The 14,116-nt window shown below is 38.3% G+C and overlaps 1 long non-coding RNA gene across 3 annotated transcripts in view; it reads right to left on the bottom strand.

Annotated features, from left to right (window-relative positions):
* Window positions 1–8,775: 8,775 nt before the first annotated feature.
* LOC131125642 (uncharacterized) overlaps window positions 8,776–14,116 on the bottom strand; it is a 49,326-nt gene continuing 43,985 nt past the window's right edge. For all 3 annotated transcript variants that reach the window (XR_009129047.1, XR_009129049.1, XR_009129048.1), the window contains one exon: window positions 8,776–8,911. This is a non-coding gene — a long non-coding RNA (uncharacterized LOC131125642). The remainder of the gene's footprint in view (window positions 8,912–14,116) is intronic.

Raw genomic sequence — 14,116 nt, 5'->3', positions numbered from 1 at the left:
TGACAATAATTCTGCAAAATTCCTCCACAGCGCTGTAAGAGACTCATTGGAAGTTACAAGATCCTTTAATTGTTAGTATGCGGCCATTGAAGGAAAAACTTTGGACAACCCTAAGCTAGTAGGTATTAGCATGACACCCAGAGTCTGTAAAAATGTGTCCCTTCACAGTAATAAGACAATAATTTTCCCCCATGCTGCTCAAATGAAGTGGAAAAAAAACAAACAGTATCGAGGGGGCTGAATTCTGAACAGGCTGTCAAGGTGCACCATAAAGCCAGGAATAAAACAGCCTGGAATGGAGACCATTTAGGAGTCTGATCCCTTAACCCAGTGGAGTTGTGAGAGCATCCCTTTTATGAGAGGTGGCGTCCCCAAGCTGCTACATCTGCTGCGAGGAACAGGGATGAAAACCTCAGAAGAACCAGCAGCTGTATGCATTGATTGGCTGTTGGAAAGATTCATCTGGGATAGGATGGACTTTCTGACAGTTACCATGCAGTGTGTAGCAACAAAAGTCTTGTGGACAATGTTGTTTTTCCGAGTCTGGGCAGTACTGTATGTGCGCACGTGTGTGTTAAGAGTTCAGACGCCAGCTATCGATTTTTCTTCCCTTTTATGGTTTATTTGTATCTCGGCGGCGGATAACTGACCAAAACACACTGGAGGCATTTCAGGCCTATTGCTGCAGCTTCACAGTAAAACATTGTTTGTAATGTCTGCAATTGTCACCTGAATCATATAAAAAAATATATATGTAACAATAAAAGAAATTGAACCTACAATACAATATAGTACAATATAGTACAATATGGAGTTGAAAAGTGTGATGATAACCATTGAACCAGAAATGGCACTGCCTGAGTGAAATGGCCGCCAATTTTTGCAACGTAGGATTCCTTATTTCAAATATTTTTATAGTTACAGCATAAAAAACTAAATCTAAATCAGTTTTTAAATATTATTAGAACGCTCTTGACATGACATAACACCCCTACAGTGATTTTAATATTTGTATTCCCCAATATAGAAGACATAATAAGAGAAAATAATACTGGACGGGTTCGGGATCATTGTGAGATAACTCATTGGGTCTGGTGCTTGTGTGTCTCATCCAACATTAGAAGAATACTACATATCGTTAACACTATGCTACTAAAATGACATTATTTTTCGTCATAACATTACAAATTGTTATCGTAAAAATTGCCTCTTTTGGTCTTGTTAAAAAACGAAAATTTATTTTAATAAAATTACAGCAGTTTTTTCCCCCCATTCCCAGGTTTTTATTTAAACTTTCTTCTCGTAATTATAACTTTTTCCCCCAATAATTTTTTTATTTATTCTTTTAAGATTGCAACTTTTTCCACAACCTAATTTTCCAAAAAATTCAACTGTATTTGTTGTTTTGTTTTTTTCTCATAATATAAAAAATATATTAAAAAAATCAAATTTATGCTACTAAAATTCCATTGTTTTTCCTCATAATATTTCCAAATTATTTTCATTAAATTAATTACAACTTTCTTCTCTTAATATTTTGACTTTACTCTTGTGAGGTAGTAGAGAAATTGCAAAATTAAAGTAATACAAATCAAGAAGTTACAAATATAAAGAGTACATTAGTGACAGCAGTGTACATGTTGTACACACATTTATTGCACAGTTATTGCACGGTTATTGTAAAGGGTTTTTGGAGCATTTTTTCATGGACCCTGATTGAGATACCTCTCCTTAAATAATATTTTTAGCATGTGCTTCAGGCTAATAAAAATGGCCACGGGCCGCACTTTGAACACCCCTGGTCTAAACAAACTCATACAGTACACAGAAGATGTGACGGACATATAAAATATCTAGCATTCAATAATCTGCATCCATAATGATGATTACATTGGGGTCACTTCCATAGTGATGGCTTTCCTTTTCATTGGCGCACAATAAAGCCCAAAAAGTGAACTAACTCCTTTTTGGTGAAGCTGCACACGGGTCATACGTTGTATTCTTCTCATGCTCTAACTCGTTCTCGAGCGACTCTGGCGTTGATTAGGTTAATTGAATATGTTAGCATTGTCGCCGAGTGCAAGATGTGCTGACGTTAGCAACTCGCTCGAAGCACCACTGTGGCGGAGAAACCTGCAGTGGATGGTGCCAGCGTGTTTATGCCTATGATACACACACATAAGGCCGGGCGCTGACCTTGGCGAGCTGCTGTAATATGCAATCCTTTTTTTTTTTTTTTTCCCAAGGTAAGTGGCCAGAAATGCAAGGTAAACACGGGGCCTGCAAATATTTCATTACTCCGGGGTATGAATTTGAATCTTGAGTGTTTGTGCTTTGTTGGCTCTTTGATTGATTGCCTTGTGCCGGGGATAAACCGGTGACCCTGAAACGTTGGAATGACACGCCAAAGAGAGGTAACGGCGACTGATGACGGTGACAGGATGCACGGCTATAAACACATTAAATTAGGCAAGTGAAAAAGACATTTGTGTTATATCAAATAATTTCAACTGTACATGAAAATTTAATGAGTCTTTTAGGATGTACCGGGGAAAAACAAATACTCCTCTATCTTTGTAATTGGATCTCGATGGATTTGAAGATAGTTGAAGTAGATTACATGCCTCAGAGTGTGTTTATGTGAATCACTCAGTGTGTATGCATATGAGGACCCCGTTCAGGGGATGCAGTACTGGAAGGTAGGGTGTGTGTAACTTATATGCATTGTGTGCATATATTACACAGTGTGTGTGTGTGTGTGTGTGTGTGTGTGCCCAGCAGTCCCACCATCGCAGCAGGGTGTTTCTTAAGCAGAGGAGATCAAAGACACATTAGTATTCTGAAATAAATCACATTGCTCAGTCCCCAAACACACGCACACACTCCCCCCCCACCCTCCCACCATTCCGCCTTTCAAAAGACACCGCCACCCCACCCGTTTCCTCCACCCCCCCCTCCTCCCTCCCTCCCTCCCTCCCTCCCAAGGCCCCAAGCGGCCGTCAGAGCCATCTACTTACTGGCTGGGAATCCTTTGTTGCATCCTTTCAGTTTTCTCACGTTCCAACGTGAGCCCCCGTCTCGTCCCGCCATCTGCAAACAAGCAAACAAAAAACGCTTTGTCAGAGGAAACTCTGTTGTTCACTGGTAGAAAAATTCACAAATCTGTTTTTTGACAGAAACGAAGAGGAACGGAAAAAAAACACTTGTTTTTCCTCATCCTCTCTCCGATGCGGATGATGTTAACCAGGGGTGTCCAAACTTTTTCCAATGAGGGCTACATATTGATCAATGAAAAGATGCTAAAGCCACTTTGATATTTTGTATATATGGCAGAACAGGGGTCAGGAACCTTTTTGGCTAGGAAAGCCAATTTTTATCCAGAAAAAAAAAAAAATTACATGTATGCTGTCTTTTCATTTTCCAACTATTTCCTATTTCTTGTACATTTACTTCTTGTAGTTACAATTTTATTGCCATAATATTTTGACTTTATTATGGTATTTTTTGGCAACCTAATTTTCATTCTGTGATTTATACCTTAAACATTTCAACTTTATACTACTAAAATGACATTTTTTTCTTTTAATATTACGACATTATTCTCAAAAAATTATAATTTTTCTTATTAGATTACACTTTTTTTCATCTTAATATTTTGACTTTATTTCCTATTTCTCTTAATATTTTGACTTTATATCCTATTTCTTGTACATTTACTTCTCGTAGTTACAATTTTATTGCCATAATATTTTGACTTTATTATGGTATTTTTTGGCAACCTAATTTTCATTCTGTGATTTATAACTAACATTTTAACTTTATGCCACTAAAATGACATTATTTTTTTCTTTTAATATTATGACATTATTCTCAGAAAATTACAATTTTACTTATTAGATTACACTTTTTTTCTCTTAATATTTTGACTTTATTTCCTATTTCTCTTAATATTTTTTCTCTTCATATTTGACTTTATATTCTATTTCTTGTACATTGACTTCTCGTAGTTACAATTTTATTGCCATAATATTTTGACTTTATTATGGTGTTTTTTGGCAACCTAATTTTCATTCTGTGATTTATAACTTAAACATTTTAACTTTATGCCACTAAAATGACATTATTTTTTTCTTTTAATATTATGACATTATTCTCAGAAAATTAGATTACACTTTTTTTCTCTTAATATTTTGACTTTATTTCCTATTTCTCTTAATATTTTTTCTCTGAATATTTTGACTGTATATCCTATTTCTTGTACATTTACTTCTCGTAGTTACACTTTTATTGCCATAATATTTTGACTTTATTATGGTATTTTTTTGCAACCTAATTTTCATTATGTGATTTATAACTTAAACATTTCAACTTATACTACTAAAATTGCATTATTTTTTTATTTTAATATTATGACATTATTCTCAGAAAATTCTACTTTTTTTCATTACATTATTCTTTTTTTCTCTTAATATTTTGACTCTATTCTTAAATTATAATATCTTATAATATAGTCGGATGCCTCTGATCTAAAAAAAAAATCTAAACTTCACAACTTCAGCTGCACCTCCCTTTAGTGTTTTGGCGATAAGAGGGTGGAGGAAATGATTGACATTTGGTTAGAGCTCGTCTCGGCCCCTAGAATTCGAATGAGAAGAACATGCATGCCCCGATAGCATGCTGACAGTTGCAATATCTGTGAGATTCCATGCCTCTTTGTGCTTAATTGTCCTTGTGTGGGTATTTGCATGTGTGTGCGCATACAGGCACGTGTGTAGGGTGGCTAAGTTTGGGACAATGTGTTCATGCATGTACCGTATTTTCCGCACTATACGGCGCACCGTGTTATAAGGCGCACCTTCAATGAATTATATATTTTAAAACTTTTTCCATACATAAGGCGCACCGCATTATAAGGCGCTACAGTAGAGGCTGTAGTTACGTTATGCAACCATTAGATGGTGCCGTGCTAAAGGGAATGTCAACAAAACAGTCAGATAGGTCAGTCAAACTTTATTAATAGATATCAAACAAGCTTTCCACAACTCCATTCACTCCCAAAATGAATAAACAGCTGTTTTATTATTTTCTCTGAGGTAAAGCATTTTCGTGACACATCTTTAACATCTTTGAACAACAGCAAGGCATAACATTTTACTTTTCCTCCATTCAGTCAACACGCAAAAAACCGTCTGATACTGTTATGGTAAATTAAACGTTAGCGGAATCGCAATATAGTGACACGGAAACTTTGTTTAGTCTTCTTTACTTGGCGCAGCTCATCCTCATGCTTCCTCCACTTCCGCACCATCGATTCATTCATGTTAAACTCTCTTGCTGCTGCTCTATTTCCGTGTTCTACTGCGTGACTGATCGCCTTGAGTTTAAACTCTGCGTTGTAAGCGTGTCTCTTAATAGGAGCCATTTCAGGGTCTTTATACAAACGCACAAATGAAAGTGAATTGTTGTTTAATATTTCCCAGTATGCACAGCGCACTTCTTCTTCTACGGGAAAAATGGAGTCGGTGGCTGCTTACCGTAAGTTGCGAGACCTGTCGCGGCTCAATATTGATCCATATATAAGGCGCACCGGATTATAAGGCGCATAGTCAGCTTTTTTAAAAAAAAATCAGATTTCAGGTGCGCCTTATAGTGCGGAAAATACGGTACTTATTATGTGCCTGCGTGTTTGCGTGCGTGACTGCCTTGTGTGTATGTGTGTGTGTGTGTGTGTGTGTGTGTGCGTGTCATTTTGATAGCCACCCACATGAATATGTAGATCAGTTTTAGGGAGCGTATGTGCTCAGCATTAAAGCCCACTCTCCACTGCTGACCCAATTTCACAGTGCACTGTGTGTGTGCGTGCACTTATCAGTGCAAGCTAGGAAAAATTGTGCGGTTAAGACGGAGGCGTTTGAGTGGGTGTTTATGTTTGTGAGGTGGCCTATGAGTGTTTGTTGTGTTTAGAAGGCAAAAAAAAGAAAAAAAAACGTGTAATAATGCACCAAACACGTCACAGTTTAATATATGTACAAAATTCAAAAAGGAATTTTTGGAATGTTAATAATGCCACATAACCTGAACATGAACACTCAGTGCATCAATTTTCTACTTATAATCCCGTGTGGGTAAAACAATACATACTTTGTTTACATTTTGGTGTCGCCTTTTATTGTGGCCAGTCTAAGCATTTTGTAAAGTGGATGCGAAGAAAATTTGAGAGAAATAGGACTTTCGGAATTCAGCTCAAGATTTTTTTGTTTCCAAGCTCCCAGCATGCCTTGCGGCACAAGCACAGTAGAATCTTGGTTAGCATCTTTTTTGGTTAACGCAGACCATTTACAACAACATTTTGCCTCTGTTTGCAATACAAATATAGCACACATGTTAAAAACCCATTCGATTTTTCAAAAGACAACCCCTTCCGTATCGGTTTTGTATGATTTTCACTGATCAAGGCACTCAGAATATTTTGTTCTATGGCTATATAAACATGGAACCTACCAAAATAAAGATTAGACTTGATTAGGAAAGATTAGCTGCTTCTAACTTTTTCAGTTATTTAGTAACCAGCATTAGAACGCAGGCAAGTTTCAGGAAAATTTCAGTTCCCGACTAAAAAAGGGTGAAAAAACAGCTTTTTATGCAAAGATATATTTCGTAATTTTCAGTTTGACACTAATATTTTTTGCTCTTGGTACAACTGAAACAACTATACCAACATAAACAACACAAAAAGGGATTGTTTACATCTTTACAACTATTTATTTACAACTTTTAATGTGTGTGTTAAAATTTCCCTACCATGCTTAACTTTCTGCACGCTACACACCTCCACGCTCTTTCACTTCCTCCTTCCTATCATGTGTCATTTATCTGTTCTCAATGCATTTCTGCCACCTTGTGGCCATTTTGATGGCTTTAAATTGACCTGGAGTGAAAAGCACAAGTGGAGAAAACAAACGAAAAACAAACAAAAAAAAAGTAAAAGACATACTGTATAAATAGGTTGTTGGGATCGGGCGTTCGGGATTATAAAAATTTATAAATATGTCTTTGTTATCGAATCAGTTAATGTACTGTGTACTGTAGTTTTATCATCAAATGCCCTTGTTAGTAGTTTGCTACAACATGGAAAGAGGAACCCACAGTCATTTCCATCACAGTTCGTTAACATTATTAGACATGAAATAACAACATCACGTCACAATTACTCTATTATTCTTTGTTTACATCCCATTGCTTAACTCTTATGCTACAGGAACGCAAGACGCTAGCTAGTGAGTTAGCGAGCTAACAAGTTAGTAAGCTCCCATTAACATAGGAGGGGAACCTTTTTTCCACTTTATGAGTTTTTCAGACATGGTGTGGCTGACTTTATACAATGTTAAGGTAATGTATTTTAATTTTTTAAAAATACTATTATTTTATATATACTAGTATGTTAGGTAATTGATGTTTTGTATCATTACTGCCACCTCGTGACCAGAATACTACATACCACTCAATATGTTTTGACTAATAATAGGTCATAGTCTATGACTAAACAGCCATTTATAAATTAATTAATTTCTGAAAAAAACATGATAAAGTGAGGAACAATAAACGCGAAATTTGCGAAAGACAGATGTGCTTTACCGCAGTCATCAATGGCGTCGTGGAGGGAAAAGTGGGACTGTACCAGGGCCTCAATCACGGGGGTAAGCTTAGCTTTTGTAAAGAGTTGTAGTTTCTTTCTTTGCTATAAATATGTCAGTTGTAAAAAAAACGGGCGGCATAAATGATAATAGAAAATAATAAACAATAACAAGGTTGATTTAATAAAATAAAGTGAGGCGGTCTGAAACTACCTCCACCACCTAGCAAAAATGGTTTGCTCCACCTGGAAAGGGCAGCCATTGTAACGTCATCAAACGTTTACTTTATCGATTCACATACAGCGTCAGCATTTCAGAACAAGGTGATGTGAGAGGAGAAAGGAAAAAAATACACGTTTATCTGAGTAGAAGCGTCGAAGAAAGTTTTACTTTTTTTTTATCTCATAACGCCACTTAACCGTGGTGCGTTCAAGGACACCCGAAAAAGCTGGCTTCAACCCAACATGTGAAATGGAGCCCAGAATTTGGGCGCTATATCCCCCGCCTGTCATCTTCTCAACAACCCTTCATGTTGTCAAGTCAGCAAGAAACCTGCAGTTCTCCAAACCGCCGCTAGATAGAGACATTGAGAAGCAGGAGTCTGCCAGAGCTTAAGTTAATAACTCTGCTCTATTGTTCCCGCTTTTCATCCACAATCCTCCACCCTTCTTTTTCCTTGTGCCTTCCAGTCTGAACTCTCCCTCACGGACTTCAAAGGAAAGGAAGCAGTAAGGTGAATTAATTTGTCCCCATATTTCCATGCCTACATGTTGCAGCGGATATGCTTTTTAATTGCTTCTACTATATAGAAAACCTATTATTGTATCCTTTTACAAAAGGACGGCATGCGTGGAAACTATGCAAATGTGCCAGGAGCCCTCATGAAAGATTAAAATCAATTCATAAGCGAAAGCACCTTGAAAAAACAAAGTTGCGGAAAAGGACACCGGCAAAGGCTTTAATAAGCTCTGGCACTCAGTGCTTGCAAACCCTTGGCAGACGTTCCTCAGCATCTTTAACCCTCAACCCAGAAGGCCCCGTCGCGCTGAACTCTGTGAAATAGATCAATGGGAGGATTATGGCAGGACCAAGATGCCAGAGCAGCTCTTTGCTCAGGGAAGATTGAGAAGCTTGCCTTTGATCATGCGCTAGTGCATCTGAGAAGGCGCTGGTGCTGATGATAATGATGATGCCGAGGACCTTTGCAGAGCCCTGCTGGGACGGGGGTGGGGGCACGCTCTCACTCTTAGTCTGATACCGCTTCCATAAAAAGGAGGCTGGAACGGGACAAACACATTTAGTCAGATGGATTAAATGTTTTTTTTTGTTGTTTTTTTTTTAATCTGAAATGCAATGTTGCTGCTGCACAAGTGTGTGTGTGTGTGTGTGTGTGTGCTCTAGTTGCTCCTCCATCACATTAGATCCAGCTGAACACCTCTGTCCTCCTTCAAGGACAAACCCTCCCTGCCTCGCCTCCTCACGTCTCTGTCCCTCGGCTTCTCTCGGCTGTCTCACTCTCCCTTACACACACACACACACACACACACACACACACACACACACACTTTCATTCTGTGACAGGCCATAGTGCTTGGAGATGACTACTGACATTCTGGACAGTAAAACGCTTAAGGTGAAGTGTAAGATGTGTTGTGTTGTTTGTGGCAGTGCAACTGGTGCACATATATAGCATTGTATTTAGGTGGCTTTGTTTTTATTGACAACCCTATGCTTTGTCACAGCCTGATGGTGGTGATAATAGGATGAAAGGTCGATAATCTCTTAATTAGTGCTAAATGGGAATTAGATTAGGCTTTCGCTCATTTTCACAAACAGCTCCAGTTAACCAGATTAGCCCTGCATGGATTAAGTCTGGGATGAGGGATGGAGCAGCAGAGGTTGCCTTCGGGTCACAGCCTTGCTGACTTTTGTTGTTTTTTTAAAGATAATAAAGATAAGAAACGGCATCTCAGTGTTGTGATATCGGGGGGGGGGGGGGGGGGGGGGGGTATTATTAGCATTGACTATTTTGCTGTTGTTTTTTTTGTCGAAAGAACTTTCTTCTTTAATAATCTCTGTAAATTTTGACATGATTTCATATTTCAGTTCTATGCTACTGAGATGACATTATGGTTTATGGCATAATTAAGTTATGTTAATGTGACATAATTATGTTATATAATTTGACATTATTTTCATATTTGTCCTTTATTCTTGGAACTTTATCATTTTTCCCCAATCAAATATTCCCAAAATTACAACTATACTTGTTTTTGATCGTTTTGATCATTAAAAATGAAAAATGAAAAATTAAAAATTTAATTACAACTATACTCGTTTTTGATTGTTTCTAATAAAAAATGAAAAATGAAAAATGAAAAATGAAAAATGAAAAATGAAAAATTTAAAATTTAAAATTTAAAATTTAAAATTTAAAATTTAAAATTTAAAATTTAAAATTTAAAATTTAAAATTTATTAAAAATTTAATTAAAGAATCAATTATAATTCAAATCTTTTTTCTTTAATATTTTGGCTAATTATTTTATTTCTCCTCATAACATTACGATACTATTCTCATAAAATACATTTTTTTCACATTAGATTACAACTTAATTCTCATAATATTTTGGGGACTTTATTATTGTAAAATTGTTTTTAAATTTTTTTTTCATTATTATGATTTTTTTTTCAGATTGTGCCGTGGTTTGCAAATGCTGCAAACTTGGATATAACTTAAGAGTAGTCAGTGTACAGCTTGGAAAGCAGGATAAATAGCTGGCAACAGCAGTGAGCACAGCACAGTGTTCAAATATATTGTTATGTAGCAGTGTCTTAATCTTGGACATGGACTTCACCCCCATTGATGACACCAGTGGTGGAGCAGGTGGATGTCAGACGCCTTCCTCTCCTCTTTCCGCTCGAGGAGCTCAATTGGATTCAGGTCTGGAGACATACTAGACCACTTGACCATCACCTTCACCTTCTTCAGCAAGACACTTGTCATCTTGGAGGCGTGCTTGGGCTCCTGATCATGTTAGAAACCTGCCACGCTGCCCAGTTTCCCAAAAGAGGGGATGACGCTCTGCTTTGCATTGTCACAGACCGTGTTGGAAATTCAATGAACCGTAGCTCCCAAGTGCCGGTTGCACTCACACTGCCACCACTGGTGGATGAACTGTAGTCTACACTACATCCTACTTGGCATAAATTCCCATATCCCGGTCAGGTCTGGAAGCAATGAAGTGCGATAAACAAGGGATTATATGGCATTCAGAAGACACTGTGATATTATGTGGTAGTCCACACTGGTCACTAAGTGTCAGTAATGTTACTTTGGTGGGACGATAGCCATCACAGGAAGTACTGTGCTAATCAGAAAATAAAAAAAAAAGACAAAAACACCTACCACCAAGCATAATAAGTGTTTGTATAAGTGCTTACCTCTGAAAATGTTAAAAATGTTAGTATGCTAACAACTAGCATTATAATGCAAAGTTTTTACATAAGTGTCTTCCGATGAAAAAGGCTAAAAATGCTACTAGGCTATAATTATGTTAGTATGCTAACATGCTTGCAGGATAGCGCTAAGTGTCTGCTAAAGACCTTATTCATCAAAGTCGCAAATAATGCTACTATGATAATGTTAGCATTGTAACAATGTTAACATGCGAACATTAGCATGTTAACAACTAGCATAATAATGCAAAGTGTTTACATAAGTGTCTTCCGATGAAAAAGGCTAAAAATGCTACTAGGCTATAATTATGTTAGTATGCTAACATGCTCGCAGGATAGCGCTAAGTGTCTGCTAAATACCTTATTCATCAAAGTCGCAAATAATGCTACTATGATAATGTAGCATTGTAGCAATGTTAACATGCTAACATTAGCGTGCTAACAACTAACATAATAATGCAAAGTGTTTAGATAAGTGTCTTCCGATGATGAAAAGGGCTAAAAATGCTACTAGGCTATAATTATGTTAGTATGCTAACATGCTCGCAGGATAGCGCTAAGTGTCTGCTAAAGACCTTAATCATCAAAGTCGCAAATAATGCTACTATGATAATGTAGCATTGTAGCAATGTTAACATGCTCACATTAGCATGCTAACAACTAGCATAACAATGCAAAGTGTTTAGATAAGAACAGGGCTAAACATGCCACTAGGCTATAATTATGTTAGCATGTTAACATGTTTGCAGGATAGCGCTAAGTGTCTGCAAAAGACCTTATTCATCAAAGTCGCAAATAATGCTACTATGATAATGTTAACATTGTAGCAATGTTAACATGCTAACAACTAGCATAATAATGCAAAGTGTTTAGATAAGTGTCTTCCAGTGAAAAGAGCTAAAAATGCTACTAGGCTATAATTATGTTCGTATGTTAACATGCTCGCTGGATAGCGTCTGCTAAAGTATCTGCTAAAGTCCATATTCATCAAAGTTACAAATAATGCTACTATGCTAACATTAGCATGCCAACACCTAGCATAACCGTGGTAAGTGTTTATATTCTATAAGTGTAAACACATGAAAATAGCAAAAGAACGCAAGTCTGCAAAAATCAGCATGCTAGCAATGCCAACATTAAAATGTCACCATGCTAACACTTAACGCAGGGTGGAATTGAACTCGGGTCTTCTAGCTGTGAGGTCTGCGCTGTAACCACTCGACCACCGTGCAGCCTCAATTCAGTATTAATAAGGGAATATTTTCATAGTTAGATCATAGAAAACCTGTTTTGTACAGTACCGTTTTTACCATTATTAGAGCCTTCTAGAAAGGAAATGACACCCCTATAGTCACCTTTACACTGGAATTGAACCCTGGTCTCTTAGCTGTGAGGTCTGCGCTGTAACCACTCGGCCACCGTGCCGCTAATGTATAATATTGTATAATAAAATGGGTGCTGAAGTGCATTGACTTTCGCGGTCAATGTATTTAACCATTTATTCTAGGGGATCAAACCCTCAAGCATCCAATTGCAAGACTTTCTACGCTCCATGTTTCTCTGTTTTTCCCCTTAAAAAGCTTTTTTGTTCCTGATTGGCCCTCTCTGTACCGTGGACCCCTGACCGGGTCTCTCTCCATTTGCCTCGTTTCCTTCTTTCTCCCACCCTTCGTTCCACTCTGTCTCTCCTCTTTCTCTCATCATCATCCGCCTTCCTTCCCTCGCTGCCCCCCTGTCTCATGTGCGGCCCAGCGTGGGTGGCTGAGTTTAATGAATTCTCTTTTCTCTCTGCAGCCAGCCGCTGATTTCTGATTGTCAAGAGGTGTGCCGGTCTTGGAGTGACACACACACACACACACACACACACACACACACAAAGGTTGCCGTCTTTCAACAGTATTTGGTTCCGTAAGTCTAAATAGAGCTCTACCTTTGGGTTCTATTTTCCTCTCTTCTCAAAAGGAGAAAGACGCTGATTGTCAGCTTTAAAATAGTTGAGCCTGCGGATGTGTGTGTTGTTGTCGACAATGTCTTCAATGTCTCCAGCAGACATAGTCGTCAGTCAAGTGGGGTTTTTGTCCTCTAGCTGCATATGAGAGTTGATATTTAGTGGCGTCTTTGATACGCAAATGTGCACTACATGCACAAGTTAGAGCAAAAATGTTCACAATTATTCATTTTCTACCGCTTTTCCTTACGAGGGTTGCGGGGGGTGCTGGAGCCTATCCCAGCTGTCTTCGGGCCAGAGGCGGGGTGCACCCTGGATTGGTCGCCAACCAATCACAGGGCACATATAGACAAACAACCATTCACACTCACATTCATACCTATGGACAATTTGGAGTTGCTAATTAACCTAGCATGTTTTTTGGAATGTGGGAGGAAACCGGAGTACCCGGAGAAAACCCATGCATGCACAGGGAGAACATGCAAACTCCACACAGAGATAGCCGAGGGTGGAATTGAACTCGGGTCTCCTACTTGTGAGGTCTAGGTGGCAAATGTGTAAATGTGCAAATATACAAGTGTGCAGTGACAGTTATGATGTTGTCACTACCAACAGCACTAAATTCATCACATAGCAACTTAACACCCAAAAGGTGTACCTGATACAAATCTGATACCAGACTGGTTGCCAGCCAATCACAGGGCACATATAGACAAACAACCATTCACACTCACATTCATACCTATGGACAATTTGGAGTCGCTAATTAACCTAGCATGTTTTTGGAATGTGGGAGGAAACCGGAGTACCCGGAGAAAACCCACGCATGCACGGGGAGAACATGCAAACTTGACACAGAGATGGCCGAGGGTGGAATTGAACTCGGGTCAATTAGCGACTCCAAATTGTCCATAGGTATGAATGTGAGTGTGAATGGTTGTTTGTCTATATGTGCCCTGTGATTGGCTGGCGACCAGTCCAGGGTGTACCCCACCTCTTGCTGAAGACAGCTGGGATAGGCTCCAGCACCCCCGCGACCCTCGTGAGGAAAAAGCGGTAGAAAATGAATGAATGAA

Source organism: Doryrhamphus excisus, chromosome 3 (assembly GCF_030265055.1).
Source record: "Doryrhamphus excisus isolate RoL2022-K1 chromosome 3, RoL_Dexc_1.0, whole genome shotgun sequence".
Taxonomy (NCBI): Eukaryota; Metazoa; Chordata; class Actinopteri; order Syngnathiformes; family Syngnathidae; genus Doryrhamphus; species Doryrhamphus excisus.
The sequence above is the reverse complement of the archived record's forward strand: the minus strand, read 5'-3'. Positions and strand labels throughout refer to the sequence as shown.